Source organism: Camarhynchus parvulus, chromosome Z (assembly GCF_901933205.1).
Source record: "Camarhynchus parvulus chromosome Z, STF_HiC, whole genome shotgun sequence".
Taxonomy (NCBI): Eukaryota; Metazoa; Chordata; class Aves; order Passeriformes; family Thraupidae; genus Camarhynchus; species Camarhynchus parvulus.
In genome coordinates this window covers 66,174,381-66,189,120 of record NC_044601.1, presented here as the reverse complement: position 1 = coordinate 66,189,120, position 14,740 = coordinate 66,174,381, and the positions used below count along the sequence as shown (strand labels likewise).

General features: G+C 37.2%; 1 protein-coding gene across 1 annotated transcript in view; it reads left to right on the top strand.

The window, feature by feature from the left end:
• RIT2 (Ras like without CAAX 2) overlaps nt 1–14,740 on the top strand; it is a 177,317-nt gene that overhangs the window by 91,004 nt on the left and 71,573 nt on the right. The gene's annotated exons all lie outside the window — the stretch shown is intronic.

Genomic DNA, 14,740 nt, shown 5'->3' with positions numbered 1-14,740 from the left:
TCCTCTCTACTTCTTCCTTACTGTTTGTACTGGTGAGCTAGACAGAGATCACATTAGAATGGCTTGGTTGAGACCTGGTACTGAACAGAAAATATCTATGACTAGAACTGCTTTAAAATATCTGACTTCTGTGCAGGCATATGAAACACTTAAATAAAATGGTGTTCTTTTGGTTCATTAGCATCTGTGCTCACCACTCCTATCTACTCTTTTCCACTTATCCTGTCACTCTTCCCCCCATTTTGTTGTCTTCTTTATTTTACCTGAAGAAAATCCAAGACAGCAGTGAGCCTGAAATTAGTCTAAAAGATCTGATTATGTACATTTACAACGTCACATCTGTTTTCCAGGTCATTGGCTTCCTCCCCATATCAGGCTGTGATAAAACCCTGATGGTGACAATCCAGCTGCAGTTTAACAGGGGCTACAAGCACGGGTGCCAGAACAGAAGGGGAGGGATGAGGGTTCGGGGAAGGATGTGGGTTCAGTTGTTTTCCTGAGAGAACTGGGCATTCACTTGATCCCAAAGCAGGATACATTTACCTATAGCTACCCCTAGATGAGGTTTCAGCAGTGCTCTATTTCCTAATTGCTACAAAGACACTATTTCACCAGTCTTTGGCACTATCTCTTTCTGATCTCAAATTTTGTTGAACTTTTATATTTTAATCCCTGCCAAAATATATAAAAATATATGCCTAGTTTAAATACTTTTACATGTTGTTTGGTGATCTTGTCTGGTCTCACACACAGGAAAATTACTGTCATGAATGTCTGGATTGGATTTCGCCTGCAGCATTTTAGATTAAGGGGCATGGGGGGCTTTTGGGAATAATATTATAAATTAAGCCTGCGAGATGTGATAAACACACTAAAAACTGTTCTATGAAGCCACCACTGATGATCCTGCCTGAATATGTGAACAAGGAAAACCCAAATTGTGGTCCTGAATTTTTAAAAGTTTTCAATGAAACAGAATTTAGGCCTTCAGAATGTTTTCCTCCACAATCCCTCTACTAATGCCAACACATCTGGCACTTTCAGAAGGGTTTTCTCAAGTGCTGCAATCCAGACTTTGACCCATAAGTCAAAGACTAGTAAGGTAGTGTAAAGCAGATCTTCTCCTTTAAATAAAGCCTTTGAATATGACTATGTGTCCGTTAGCAAGTATTATGAACCAACAGCAGACAAAAACAACTTTTTATGGAGTCCATATTTTGGGATATTGTTTTTAAATTTTGACTATCTCTACTCCGTGGCTGTTGTCTGCATATTTAGTTGGTGCTGAGGTGTATAAGCTGTGCTCCTAGAATGTATCTTCACTTTAATTTCATCCATTTCAGATTCCACTCCCCAGTTCAGAGCAAATCCTGGTTAAGTGTGGGTGAAGAGCAGATACTGCTCTGAGAACCTTCCTGACCTAAACTGAAGCCCCAGTGTGTGGGATGACACTTCTGTGCCCAGCTTCAAGCACATATTAATGCTTTCCAGTGTTTCATTATTTCAGAACTGGGACATGAGGCTGTGCTGTACGTTTAACAAACACTGAAATAAGTTTTATCTATGCTCACTTGTAAGGTTAAGCAATATCTAAGGAACTGGACGAGGTCTGGGAAGATAGATTGAAAGGGTTCTCTTCAAGGTCGTGCACTGTGGTTACAGCTTCATTAAAAACATTTTGGATGGTGGAGAGTGACAGCCAACTAACTCTGGAGTGACAGGCAGCAATGAGCTGGTGATGTAGGGCATTAACATATCAATGAACAAACAGGGAGGTACACAAGCACACCAAATTCAAACAGCTGAAAAATAGTAGGTGTCAGAATGCAATCAACCAGGTTGGAATTTGACCAGGGCACCAGGGATAATATTGTTGCTTTGTTTAATGACATTTTTCTCCTATGAATTTCATTAAAACAACTGTAATGTTATTAATGTTATTTCAGGATATAACACCAAGTTCAACATTCGCAGGCATCATTTGCATTTAATGACAATTCTGCAACAATTAGATGGGCTGTAGTGGCTTGGCCAGACAAAGCCCTTGTCTGAAATGTGAATACCCACACAGTACAGTTAATGATGTATGCTGCTTTCTTCAAATCTATCAGCAGGACTACTAGAAAAAAATATATTCTGCAATTTAAATTGTGATTTAAGAGAAACGCTGCTGAAAACCAAAAAGCAATGAGTTTATTATTTTTAAATGATATTTTCATTTTATGATGTCTTCAGTGAAATTATAATTTTTATATGTGCATGTGATTTTTAATGCCCTAAGAAATGGCTTTTTCTGCTCTCCTTCTTAAAGCAAGTTTTAGTTATATTCACCAGCCTAAAGAATAAACACTTTCAATTTTCTCTGAACAAGATGGGGAAAATTGTGCAAAAACTGGATAGAAAAGAGAGTAAATCATTATCTTGATGTTTATGTGGTGACAAGGTGCCCTCCATCCCCCTCTGAGCAGGCATGAATTACTTAGGCATTCACAGAATCATGGAATGGTTTGTATTGGAAGGGACTTCAAAGCTCATGTCATTCCAGCACCTCTGCCAGGGGCAGGAGCACCTTTCACTAGACCAGGTTGCTCCAAGTCCCATCCAGCCTGGCCTGGAATATTTATCCGTGTCCATTCCCTGATTTTTCAGCCATTGCTCGAAGAAACACTTAAGTATTATATGCATTCTATTCCATAGATATTTGATAGAAAACTACAGAACTAAAATATTAGGTAACATTTTAATTTCAGTGTTTTCAAACAGCAAAGTCATTAGTCAGTAAATGCATGCTTGCATGTCTTTAATTATCATCAGATTTTCAGTAACATGTAGGGCCAGCTGTTCCAAAATGCTGATACTTTCACTTTAGGTAATGATGATACTTTCACCTTGTCTCTTTACTCCAGATGAACACCTGATTCACACTGTTTAAAACACGCGTAACAGATAAATATCTAATTAGAACATATTCATCTTTAAAAAACACATTAAAGCTATTCAAGCTCATGCCATACTAATGTTAAATTGCAGCTTTATATTAAAAAAAATTAATAGTTAGCACCTGTGGCATTACTGAAATGTTGTTTAGAAATTATACAAAAGTGTTAACCTACTAATCACTAAAACAAGATATTAATTATACTGAGAAATTTATAGGGGAACTAACTACTCAAGCTCCTTTTAATAATGTGCTGTAAGTCTGAGCTGTAAAACATTCTTTCTAGAAGCAGTTTTGAACTTTTAATGTAGATGTTAAAATCCCTGTGGAAATTCTAGCCATGAAAAAATATCACAGCCTTGATGGAGCAGTTTTTCCTATATGTGGTTTTTTTTGACATCAGAGGAATTGGCTGTGGGCTCAGTTGAGTCCATGGATAATATGCTGATGTCCATTTCCTCTGAAGTTAGGAGGGCAGCTCATGTTTCTTCCAGCTCCTGGCCTCTCTGGGAAGTCTGTCATCAAAGCTCTTAGTTTTGCCAGTATGGTTTTGCTCCTGAAAAGAATTATGCAGCTATTTACCTTTCCACTCATAAGTTATCTTACTTTCAAGCAAAAATCTGAGAGCAACAGTCCCTTTGAAAGCATTTCCCTCTACAACCTCCTCCTTTAGTAGGAAATAAAAAATCAACATGAAATCTGCCTTTTTCATCCAGAACTGTAGTGGTGGAACAAGGGGAGTGTGTTCAAAGTGAAAAAAGTAGGTTTAGATCAGAGGTTAGGGAGAAATTCTTCCCTGTGAGGGTGGTGAGGTCCTAGCACAGGTTGTCCCATCCTTAGGAGTATTTAGGGCCAGGTTGGACATGGCTTGGAGCGCCCTGGAACACTGGAAGGGTCCCTGCCCAATGGGAAATGGGAAAATGAGGGTCTTTAAGGTCCCTTCCAACCCAAACCATTCTGTGGTTCTGTGACTCTATGATTTAACATGGAGCAATATATTACTTGGAGTGCAAATGTATTACAGAGGTTTCATTGTAATTTCTTTCCCCGAAGTTTTATTATACCAGAAAATAATTTTCAAACCGGGATTACAGTGAGTTTTCTTGATCAGAACCAGCTGAATATTCTCACTTCAATGAGATTTTACTCTGTATTTTGCTGAAGATAGGGCGACTGCTTATCAGACAATGTGAATGTCGACTTTTAGGTTTTCATTTTGACAGTTGCTCTATTTTCACGCTTCTCAAACCTTGAAATATCAGTTGAATCTGAGAGAGACAAAAGTTTTTGTTTTGTTTTGCTTTGCTTTGTTTTTGTTTAGCTTTATTTTCTTAAAAACTTGTTTTGGTTTGGTTTCTTCTAAGTGACTAACTTTTTGGTATCTATATCAAAAAATTGTTAGTTTGTACCTTCTGGTGCCTGGTTGAGATACTGAAAATACTTCAATAATATGATATTATATTTTCCTTTTATGTTTCAGTGCATGACTATGAAGCACTGTTTACTAGGTGCTCCCTTACTCATATTATGAATCACGAATCTGTAGTATTATGAACTTCTTGCCTTAGCATCAGGCTGAATTCTCTTGCTTTTGGCATTAAAACTCCTTTGAAATTTGTAACTGTACTTCAACACCAGCAGTTCCACTTTCTCTTGAAAACATTAAATGTAAGGTAGACAGAAGTGTCTGTACTGAAGAAAGATTCTTGTTTCCCATTATTCAGACCAATGTCCTACACAAAGAATGAATGGTTTCAATTTTCCTTCTGAACTTGAACTACAAGTCAAGGGAAATGCATTTTTTGCTGCTTATTAACAACGAGTTAATAAGCATACATAGTATACATTTGTGTTAATTAGAGACATTGTAAATTGTGAGATTAAAAGACTTGGCTAGACTCTCTAAAAAATCCATGCAGAAAAACAGGATTTATCACATATCATAGAAGTGTCTCATAAAATGAGATGTATCTGCCTGGGAAGAAGTCTGTCTTGCTGCTGACAGCAGAGGGAGGCTCAGACAGCCATCTTCTTTCCTTTTTGTGGTGGTGTTTTGGTGACATGAAAATTTATAAAATTGTTTCTAACATATTTTCAGTTTAGAATCCAAACTTACTGATTCATTCTATTATTGCTGCTGCTAACTACAGACTGTACTTCTGAACCATGCGCTCATCTTTTCTTTGATTTTTTGAATAAACAAAATCCTAGACAACAGCTACAAAACCATAATGGAATTTTAATGGGAAAAATCCTGAGGAGAATATGGCATGGGAGAGCAAATTCTTCAAAATTATGCAATGTCCAGGAAAGGGGAGCTAGGGAAGGGAGCACAGGTCTGATAAGCAGCAGCTTAAGGAGCTGGGAAGGGGCTGAGCCTGGAGCAAAGGAGGCTCAGGGGGGACCTTGTGGCTCTGCACAGCTCCTGACAGGAGGGGACAGCCGGGGGGTCGGGCTGTGCTCCCAGGGAACAGGGACAGGAGCAGAGGGAACGGCCTCAGGCTGGGCCAGGGCAGGCTCAGGGTGGACATCAGAGAAAGATTTCTTTGTGGATAGGGCTGTCCAGCCCTGGCACAGCTGCCCAGGGCAGTGATGGAATCCCCATCCCTGGGGGGATTTGAAACCTCTGTGGATGTGGCACTTGGGACATGGGGCAGTGGTGGCTTTGGCAGGTCTGGGGGAATGGTTGGATCAATGGCCTTCGAGGGCTTTTCCAGCTTCAGTGATTTTAGGGTTCTCTTTATTTAAATTTTTTATTCAATTTTTAATTCATCCTTTCATCCATTTTTATTCCATTTGATTGTTCATTTCCCATGGATATTCATGTAGTTCCATTTTCCATCAGTGTCTGATGAAAATGAATTGCATTTGTAAGGAGAGGCCGTCATCAGTTACATGCACTTGCCTACATATTTCCTTCTCACATGATATCACATCATATTCTTTGTTTGAGCTTCAAAGTCTGTACAATATAAGCAATTTTTTCTGTTTTGATGGAGCTATGACAGTTGTCTGAATATTTGGAATTAAAACTACTGAAGTTGTCATGGTGTTTTATAATCCTAGAAAACTGTCAGACCTTTGAATAATCACTTTCTTGCATTGTCAAAATGCCTATCTGGATTCTTTAAAGTTCTTCTATGACTCTAACTTCTATTTACTTTTAATTGACTTTGATTTTTCTACATTTCTTTTGTGCTGGTCGTTGTCCTAAGTAGTCTTTCTCATACAGTTTTTATAAAAGAATCTTTATAACATTTTTCCTTCTGAGAAAGAAAGAAGGAGAGAAAGAAAGAAAGAGAGAGAGAAAGAAAGAAAGAAAGAGAGAAAGAAAGAAAGAAAGAGAGAAAGAAAGAAAGAAAGAAAGAGAGAAAGAGAGAAAGAAAGAAAGAGAGAAAGAGAGAGAGAAAGAAAGAAAGAAAGAAAGAAAGAAAGAAAGAAAGAAAGAAAGAAAGAAAGAAAGAAAGAAAGAAAGAAAGAAAGAAAGAAAGAAAGAAAGAAAGAAAGAAAGAAAGAGAGAAAGAGAGAAAGAGAGAAAGAGAGAGAGAGAGAAAGAGAGAGAGAGAGAGAGAGAAAGAGAGAAAGAGAGAAAGAGAGAAAGAAAGAAAGAAAGAAAGAAAGAAAGAAAGAAAGAAAGAAAGAAAGAAAGAAAGAAAGAAAGAAAGAAAGAAAGAAAGAAAGAAAGAAAGAAAGAAAGAGAAAGAAAGAGAGAAAGAAAGAGAGAAAGAAAGAGAGAAAGAAAGAGAGAAAGAGAGAAAGAAAGAAAGAAAGAAAGAAAGAAAGAAAGAAAGAAAGAAAGAAAGAAAGAAAGAAAGAAAGAAAGAAAGAGAAAGAAAGAAAGAAAGAAAGAAAGAAAGAAAGAGAGAAAGAGAAAGAAAGAGAGAAAGAAAGAGAGAAAGAGAGAAAGAAAGAAAGAAAGAAAGAGAAAGAAGGAAAGAAGAGAAAGAAATAAAAAGAGAAAAAAAGAAAGAAAAAGAAAAAAAAAAAAAAAGAAAGAAAAAAAAAAAAAAAGAAAAAGAAAAAGAAAAAAAAGAAAAAGAAAAAGAAAAAGAAAAAGAAAAAGAAAAAGAAAAAGAAAAAGAAAAAGAAAAAGAAAAAGAAAAAGAAAAAGAAAAAGAAAAAGAAAAAGAAAAAGAAAAAGAGTAGGTGTTTTTTCATGTCAGTGCAATTGTAGTAGAAAATTTGGCAGCTGTAATCTTTTGTAAGGAAATTCTATCATTATCAAGAGTCCTTAGCAAATATTCATTTGTACAGAGTTTACCTACCTCCTGTCATTGCAATGCTTTCATGTTTCCACAACGTCCCCCAAACCCCAGCTTCACATTACCCAGGCTGCAATAAATGCCATCAGACACACAGACAATTGTAATGAAACTGTTGGCTCATTCCTCAATTTATAATTGTGTTAACCTCTAGTGAACCACTCAGTAAGTCCTGTAATTCCTTCAACATGGAGCAGAAGACATTTGAAGGGGACTAAGATGCAGATAACAAGCTGCTCTGTAGGAGAAGAAACAACAGCAAAACAATAGCTGCACTGCAGATAATAAAACGTTTATAATGTAAAACCTGGATATTCAGAGATAAAACCAAAGACAGCTAATTGCTTGTAGGTGAAGCAGGACAAAGCAGGATGTGTAGCCAGGGGTATACACAGGGGAGGGTGTTGCAAGGTCACTTCACTGCCAGGGATATTAAACAGCAACACAATTTATATTGTTTTGAAAGGCTCACAGTACCTCTTATCTCTATCTGCTTTAACTTCACCATCCACCTCTGAGATTTTGTTCTCCCCATGTGCTGAATCCTGACTTGGCATGACAGTGTGTGACTTCAGTGGGACAGCACCTTGGGGGAGAGGTGTGAAGGTACAGAGAGCCTCTCCCACGTCTTGCCTTACTGACGGAGGCTGCTCCTCAAGGTAGACTTGGGCTGAGATTTGTCTGCTTGTCCTGCACATTAACCAGATTGGCTCTTGTGAAGGTTTTCATATGTATTCATGCCAGCAGGATCTTTCTTTGTAACCAAAGGTAGCAAGTCATGTTATAAAACTTCCACACAAACTCCTGCAGGGTTGGAGGAGGGTTGGGCTTGATTGCAAGCAAGTTCAGAGTGCTGCAGCTTTCCTTAGAATCCCTCAGAGGGAAAGATGTTGGTTACACAATGACCACCACAAAGAAGTACAGCTTGCAAGGGAAAACACAGTGGCATCATTTGTTGGGGTGGTGGCTAGTGTTCAGTCAGGAGCCTGTACAGATGCCTGTGCTGGATAATCGTCATGGTTTAACTCCACCATGCAGCCGCTCACTCATTCCCCTCTGCTGCTGGAGGGGAGGAAAATTTGAAAGCAAACAAAAAAAAGGTAAACACTTCCATAATTAGAAAAAAAAAAAAGCTTTAAAAAATTGTATTAATGATGATGATAAGAATGAAAAGGAGAGAGAGGGAGGAACAAATTTTGAGAGAAACAAGTGATGTTTACCACCCACTGACCAACGTTCAGTGTGTCCCCAAACAGAAATAGGCAGCTCCTGGCCAAATCCTCCCGGTTTATGTCCTAGGCAGGACATTCCATGGTATGGAGTACCCCTTTGACCAGTTTGGGGCAGCTCTCCTGGCCATGCTTTCCCCTGGCTTTTTGTGCACCTGCTCATGGGCAGAACATTGTACATTAAAAAGTCCTTGCCTGCAGTGAGCACTGCTGAGCAACAACAAAATTTCACTGCGTTGTCAACATTATTCTCATTCTAGATCCAAAACACAGCACTCTACCTGCTACTAAAAAGAAAATTATCTCTATCCTAGATGAAACCAGGACAAAAGAAAACTGCTCATCATCCCTGAAGATTACCATAGCTCATTTTTCACCAGCATAGCAAGATGTAAGGAAAGAGCTGCAGGTGGCTCTCACTCCGTTTCTTTCCCTGCTCCAGGGCTGAGTGCAAAATGCCATTTTATTAATTTTCCATGTAATTGCCAAAGCCTTCATTTCCCTGTGAATCTTGCTCTTGAGCAGCGTATACAAGCCAGGCATCAACCTGTTAACATAGAGGAGGAAGAGTCAGTCCAAACTTACTGATTCATTCTGTTACTGCTGCTGCTAACTACAGACTGTACTTCTCAACCATGCACACATCTTTCCTTTGATTTTTGAATAAAAAAAATCCTAGGACCACACCACAGCAGGCAGAGCTGACTGGGGCACAGTTCTGCCCCTCCACCTTCCAGGCTGGAAGTACGAACTCAGAATTTATCTTTTTCCCACAGGGGGACACATGTAAAGGATCCAGTCTTTACATACTTGTTTCTGTTTCTACAGCAGCAAAATCAAGGTTTCAGCCCAACCCCTACATGTTTAGTACAGTTCCAGTTCAAGAAACTGTTTGAGCATATGCTTAATTAGGTTGGAACTAATGCAAGTTTTTTTCAGTTTAATCTGTACTTGAGTGAAGATGCTGTCCTGAAAGTGAGACAGTAAAGAGCAACTTTGTAAAAATAAAAGTACCCTTACAAAGTAGCATATTAATATAGACAGGCAAAAAGTAGGTTTTTTGTACAAAAATGTGTATTTCTGGGAATGAGGATAGCTTCCTATGTGTTTTTTGCAGTAGGAGGTCAAACTACTTGAAAGCTGAAACTTTGACAGAATTTAATTACAGCTCATTATGGTATTACTAATAATAAGAGCATGACGTAGCATTTAAAGAAATGAAGATTAATCAGTTTATTCATCTTTGATTTTTTAAGATTTGCTTGTATTATCATCTTAATGACTCACTTTTTTTTCCCCAGATGAGTTAGAAAGTTAGAGAGATTCGTTTTTAATCATATCTAACAACTTGTCTAAGAATAGCAACTTTAGTTTAACACAGTGTGACACTGTTTAAATTCTGCAGTCTTGAAAACAAAAATTGAAAAAGTCCCTTATCCTTCCCGCCTCCCAAAAACACAGTATAAAAAAGTAAATTAAGGGGAAAACATGTGTTAATACCTCATCCACAGTATGCAAATTTTGCTATATAAAATCTATGGAAAAATAGCAGCTTCAAAACCTCTGAGTCAATTGTTTGATATAACACAGTTATTTCAAGAAGATCCAGGAAATTACCTATTTTAAATGACATTAAATCACATTATTGCACTTGAAACTCAAGATGTTAAATGTCTACAAAACATCAAAATTGGGGATTCACTGTTAGTCATTTACATTACTAATCAGATATTTTTGTCGAGCAGAACCCCAGGGACTGTCTGGGTGTTTGGGTATGGTGTATTGTTTATTCGAAATTAATCTGTATTGAGTTTGATACAGCTCAGTATCTTCATCCACCTTCCCCTCACGAGTTTTCCTTCTAAAACAAGAAAAGGATGGACCTCCCTTCTACCATTACTGTATTTATTTCCTTTGTCACTCAGGAAATGTTCTTACTCTCTGTTTCCATCTATCTCATTTTCCCCACTGACTACAATTAAAAATGTCAATAAGGAGAAAAATATGTCTTGTCAATTTTTTTTTAGTCATCTGGTACAAGCATTGACACACATATGCAATTTTCTGTGTGCTTGTGTCTGTCTGTGTCTTTTAACACCATAGTTTAACACCAACATTGTGCTCAGCACAGGATATTCATCAGCACCACGGGCCACCCCAGGGTATTCCTGTCATAAATAGTTCAACACTTAAATTTTGAATTCACTTTACCTTTTCTCTGAGGTGGTGGGGACTAACATAACGATGTGACTAATATAATGTCTTAGTAAAAAAAAAGTTAAATTTGCCTTGGTTCCCTAGATTCCATTCATTTCTATATCTTACAATTTCTTGGATTTTAAAACCCAAGGAAGCATGAGGTGGTTGTTTTGTTGCATTTTCCATCCAGCCTATTCTAAAATCAGAGTGATATTATGCCAGATTTGCTTAGTCTGGGCCTACCTAAACTGCAGACCAAACCTTGTGACCATCCTATCATTGTCTGAAACCTTTCTAGCAACTAATTTAAACCCCACACCAGCTACTGTCACCAAGTCCTGGAGTATTTTCCACCGAAGCCAAACCCCAGGATTATTCTGGGTGCAGATGGTCAGACTGAGAGGAATGCTCAAATCCTCAGAGCAATCCAGGCATGTTCTCTTCATTCCAAGCTGATGCAGGAATGTGGGTGTCAGCTGGCATCTCTCTGATCTCTTTTGCTCTCTTTCTCTCTTTCTTCTTGTATGAAGAAAACTGTGTGGATTTGCCCCACTTAATTAAAAAAATATAGATCTTTTTTCCTAATTGTTTTTATTAATCGGTTATTTGTCAGAGGTCAGGGGGAGATTGAAGGTGTTTGTGTGCTTTGTGTAGTCAAAGAAGGAAATAGAAGAAGGGGAAGGTGAAAGAGAAAGTGGAGATGATTTTTGCTTTCCTTGGAGTGAAATACACTTTGAGCACTCTCCAGACCTGTGGCCTCTGGCTTGAATTGGGGTACAGACCCATGTGGCTCATTTCCCAGTGCCACCCACTGGAAAAATGCTGCTCACGGAGAAGCTGTATTCCCTTTATATGCCATTTTCTATCCCATCTGAAATGAATCAGATGATTTCACTGGTGATTGCCTGTGACTACAAGATCACCGGTGATGGTGGGTAACCTTTTCAAGATTACAATGCTCTCAAAACCAGGAGGAGGTTAGAACTTGGGAATGGTTTGATTTGATTTTGAGATCTGCAGTGCTGAGAATCCCTGAGATCTGCCAGGAAACAAACAAGTCCCCACCAAAACCAAAACACCAAAATAAAATAAAAAAGAAATCCAAAACAAACAAACAAAAGAATGGTAGAGTTAAAGAGAACATCTCTTGGTGATCAGTGACACTGAAGCCTGAAAGGCCTTTGGGAAACATCACCCCTTCAGACATGGTGGCATCTGCAAAAAATTCTTGAAGCCCCAAGTAAGTGAATATAAAAATTTTAAAAATTTAATGTTAATATATTCCTGTATTTTGAGACAGAGAGTATTTCACTGTCAGATATCTTTGCTTTTGCTAGGGTTTTACCCTTATTTGATAATTATTTGTGAAGAGAAGTGTGGGAGTGGTTTATAGGTAGCAGTTCATAAATTACTGCTTTTCTTCATTCAAAGCATACACCTCAGGCCTTTGTTTTGTTAGGAGGGAATTTTTGTGCAAGATAATTTTGTGTAAGGATAATTCCTAGACTAAAAATCTCCATTGAGCTTACTAAATTTCTGGGGAAGAATTTTCTTGTATTCAGTGTTACTTGTTCTTCACTCACTGTGGAATCTGGAGCACAAAGCCATGGCTAGATGGGACATAGAGGTAAAAGTGCCTTTTTACTCTATTCTGAAAATCTTTCCTGACGTTCTTAGTAACAGGAGTGAAGAAATTCACATTAATAATAACTGAATTTTTCTTCATGCCAAAATATTTCTATCTAAGGCACAATTAATTTTTCAGAACTCGCTGGAGAATCTCCCACTATTTGTACCATTATTTTGTGCACAGAAAGACTGACATACTTTCCACTGCTATCAACCTGGAAACTTTTATTTCATTTAAATTCTCACATACACACAAAATACTGCTTTGACTAATTTTAAATCCCTATAATATAAAAAATAATTTTATATTTGTCTTGATTGCCTGGCATTTTCAATATGGAACGTCTGTAAAAGAGAAATTGGTTTTTATGGAGCACAGGTGAAAAGGCCACGTGGGAAACTGAAGATAATTAATGAAAAAACCCTCATAAAAACAGTGGAATAGTTCCGACGGGAATCTGTTTCATTCTACTTGTGCAATAAAGTTAAAGGCTTGTTGTTATGCCAAAATTACACAGTAGTGCAGAAATCTTTATTTTTATAATCAGCAAATTCCTTAACCTTGTGACTAGATAGTCTGCTCTTCTTCAGAAGTGTTCCTCACTAAAGCAAGATAGGATTGGAATAGCTGTTTTCCTTCAAAAATTAAAAATATAAAGAAAGAGCAAACTTTCATAGTATTGAAATCTTCAGCAGAAAATACTTCTGTAAAAAAATGTGGTATTTACACAGAAAATTAACGCAATGCAATGAATAAAATGTAATGAAAAAAGCCTATGCTACTACCTGAAATTAAGTAGTGAGCTGTTCCCAGAAACCCCATAAGGCCATTATCCACTTAAATGTATTAAGCCTTCAGCTTCTTCAATGCATGGTTTTATTTGTCTAGGTAGTGATTGAAAATGGATAATTTAGGTTATCTCCACTTTTCTATAGTGATGGAAGTATCAAAAGTGCCTATATTATATCCCTTTCCCTCCTGTGTCTGCTTCTCATTGAAATTCTGCAGTCTGAGCAAAGTCAGACCTTAATGTTCTGCCTTTACTTGCTTCAATATCTGTGGTTTTATCTTGATGAATAATGCACCTAAATGACAGGATTTTGTGGTATTTTATTCTGAACGATCACAGGAAAGACAGAGAATGCCGACGCGACTTCGAATGACAGAAATGTGGGTACTTAATACTAAAAAATGGTAATGTAATAAAGTTTAGTTCATTATTTATATCAAGGTAGGAGTAGTTGATATAGAAGATCTTCAGTTAGAACATAGGCTTCCCAAAATTTGGAATTAGGACTTTAGGTTTGAGGGTTCTTTAGTAGGCTTTCTAAATTCAATACTTGGGCAGCTTATAAAAATGCTAGAAAGGAGAGGTTTTACAACTAACTGATAATATATCTGCTAACAAATCATCAGGAACAGATGGTATTCACCCAAGAGTTCCAAAAGAGTTCAAGTATAAAATTGCTGAACTATTAACTGTGCTTAAAATGGAATCAGCAACAGCGAAATGGAAGATGGCACGTGCAGAAGAGTCCAGGGAGCTGCAGACCAGTAAATCAGAGTTCTACTGAGCAAATTCATACCTACTGGAAGAAAGAATAGGAATAACAAATGCATCAATAAACATGAATAAATAGGAATAACAAATATGTGAATAAATACAATTTTACAGGCAAAACTTGTAGTGGCTTTCAGAAAGGTAACTTGTGCCTGACAAATTAAGTCAACAAACAAACATACAAGGAATAGGACTATGGCAATAAGTTTCATAAACATAAAGAGTTTTATGTGAATTAAAAAACAAAATTGAAGGAAAATATGTCACAAGTTACTAAATGTCAAAAAGCGGAACTAACAAAGGTAGGAATAAATGGTGAAAAATGAAAAGTTATTACCTTTTTAAGTCCAGGTAGATAGAGATATTCCTTTTTGAGATAGAACAATCAATGACTGGCGAAAAAGGTGATAGATTTTCTATTTAACTCTTTTGGTAAGTATTTAACTCTATTTTGGGTGGTAAAAATTACAGTTACACATGATGAGGTTTAAGAACAATTCTCAATATACTTAGAAGCTGAAGATTAATTCTCAATATTTTTAATATAAAGAATATACATTGTTCTTAACAATACAAGATTGGGGGATAATTAATTTATTAGGGATATTATATGTTAAAAAATGAAAATGCTTTCCTATGGAGTGCACAACTAAACTGTGGAATCCATTGCTGTGGGAATCACAAATATAAAATACTTTTTAATGAGTTAAAAAAAAGCAATTCAACCATTTTTTTATGCAAGGAGTTTTGAAGGGAAACATGACATTCCTCATTCAGGAAGCGCCTGAGCCTTAGATTCCCCAAAAATGCAAGGAGACAGCAGTAGTACTTTATATGTTTCATCTACTTTCATGTCCTGTCTCTGAGCAAGTTGCTGCTGTTGATGATAGCATGGAGGGACAAGACAGAGTTGTGGTCTAA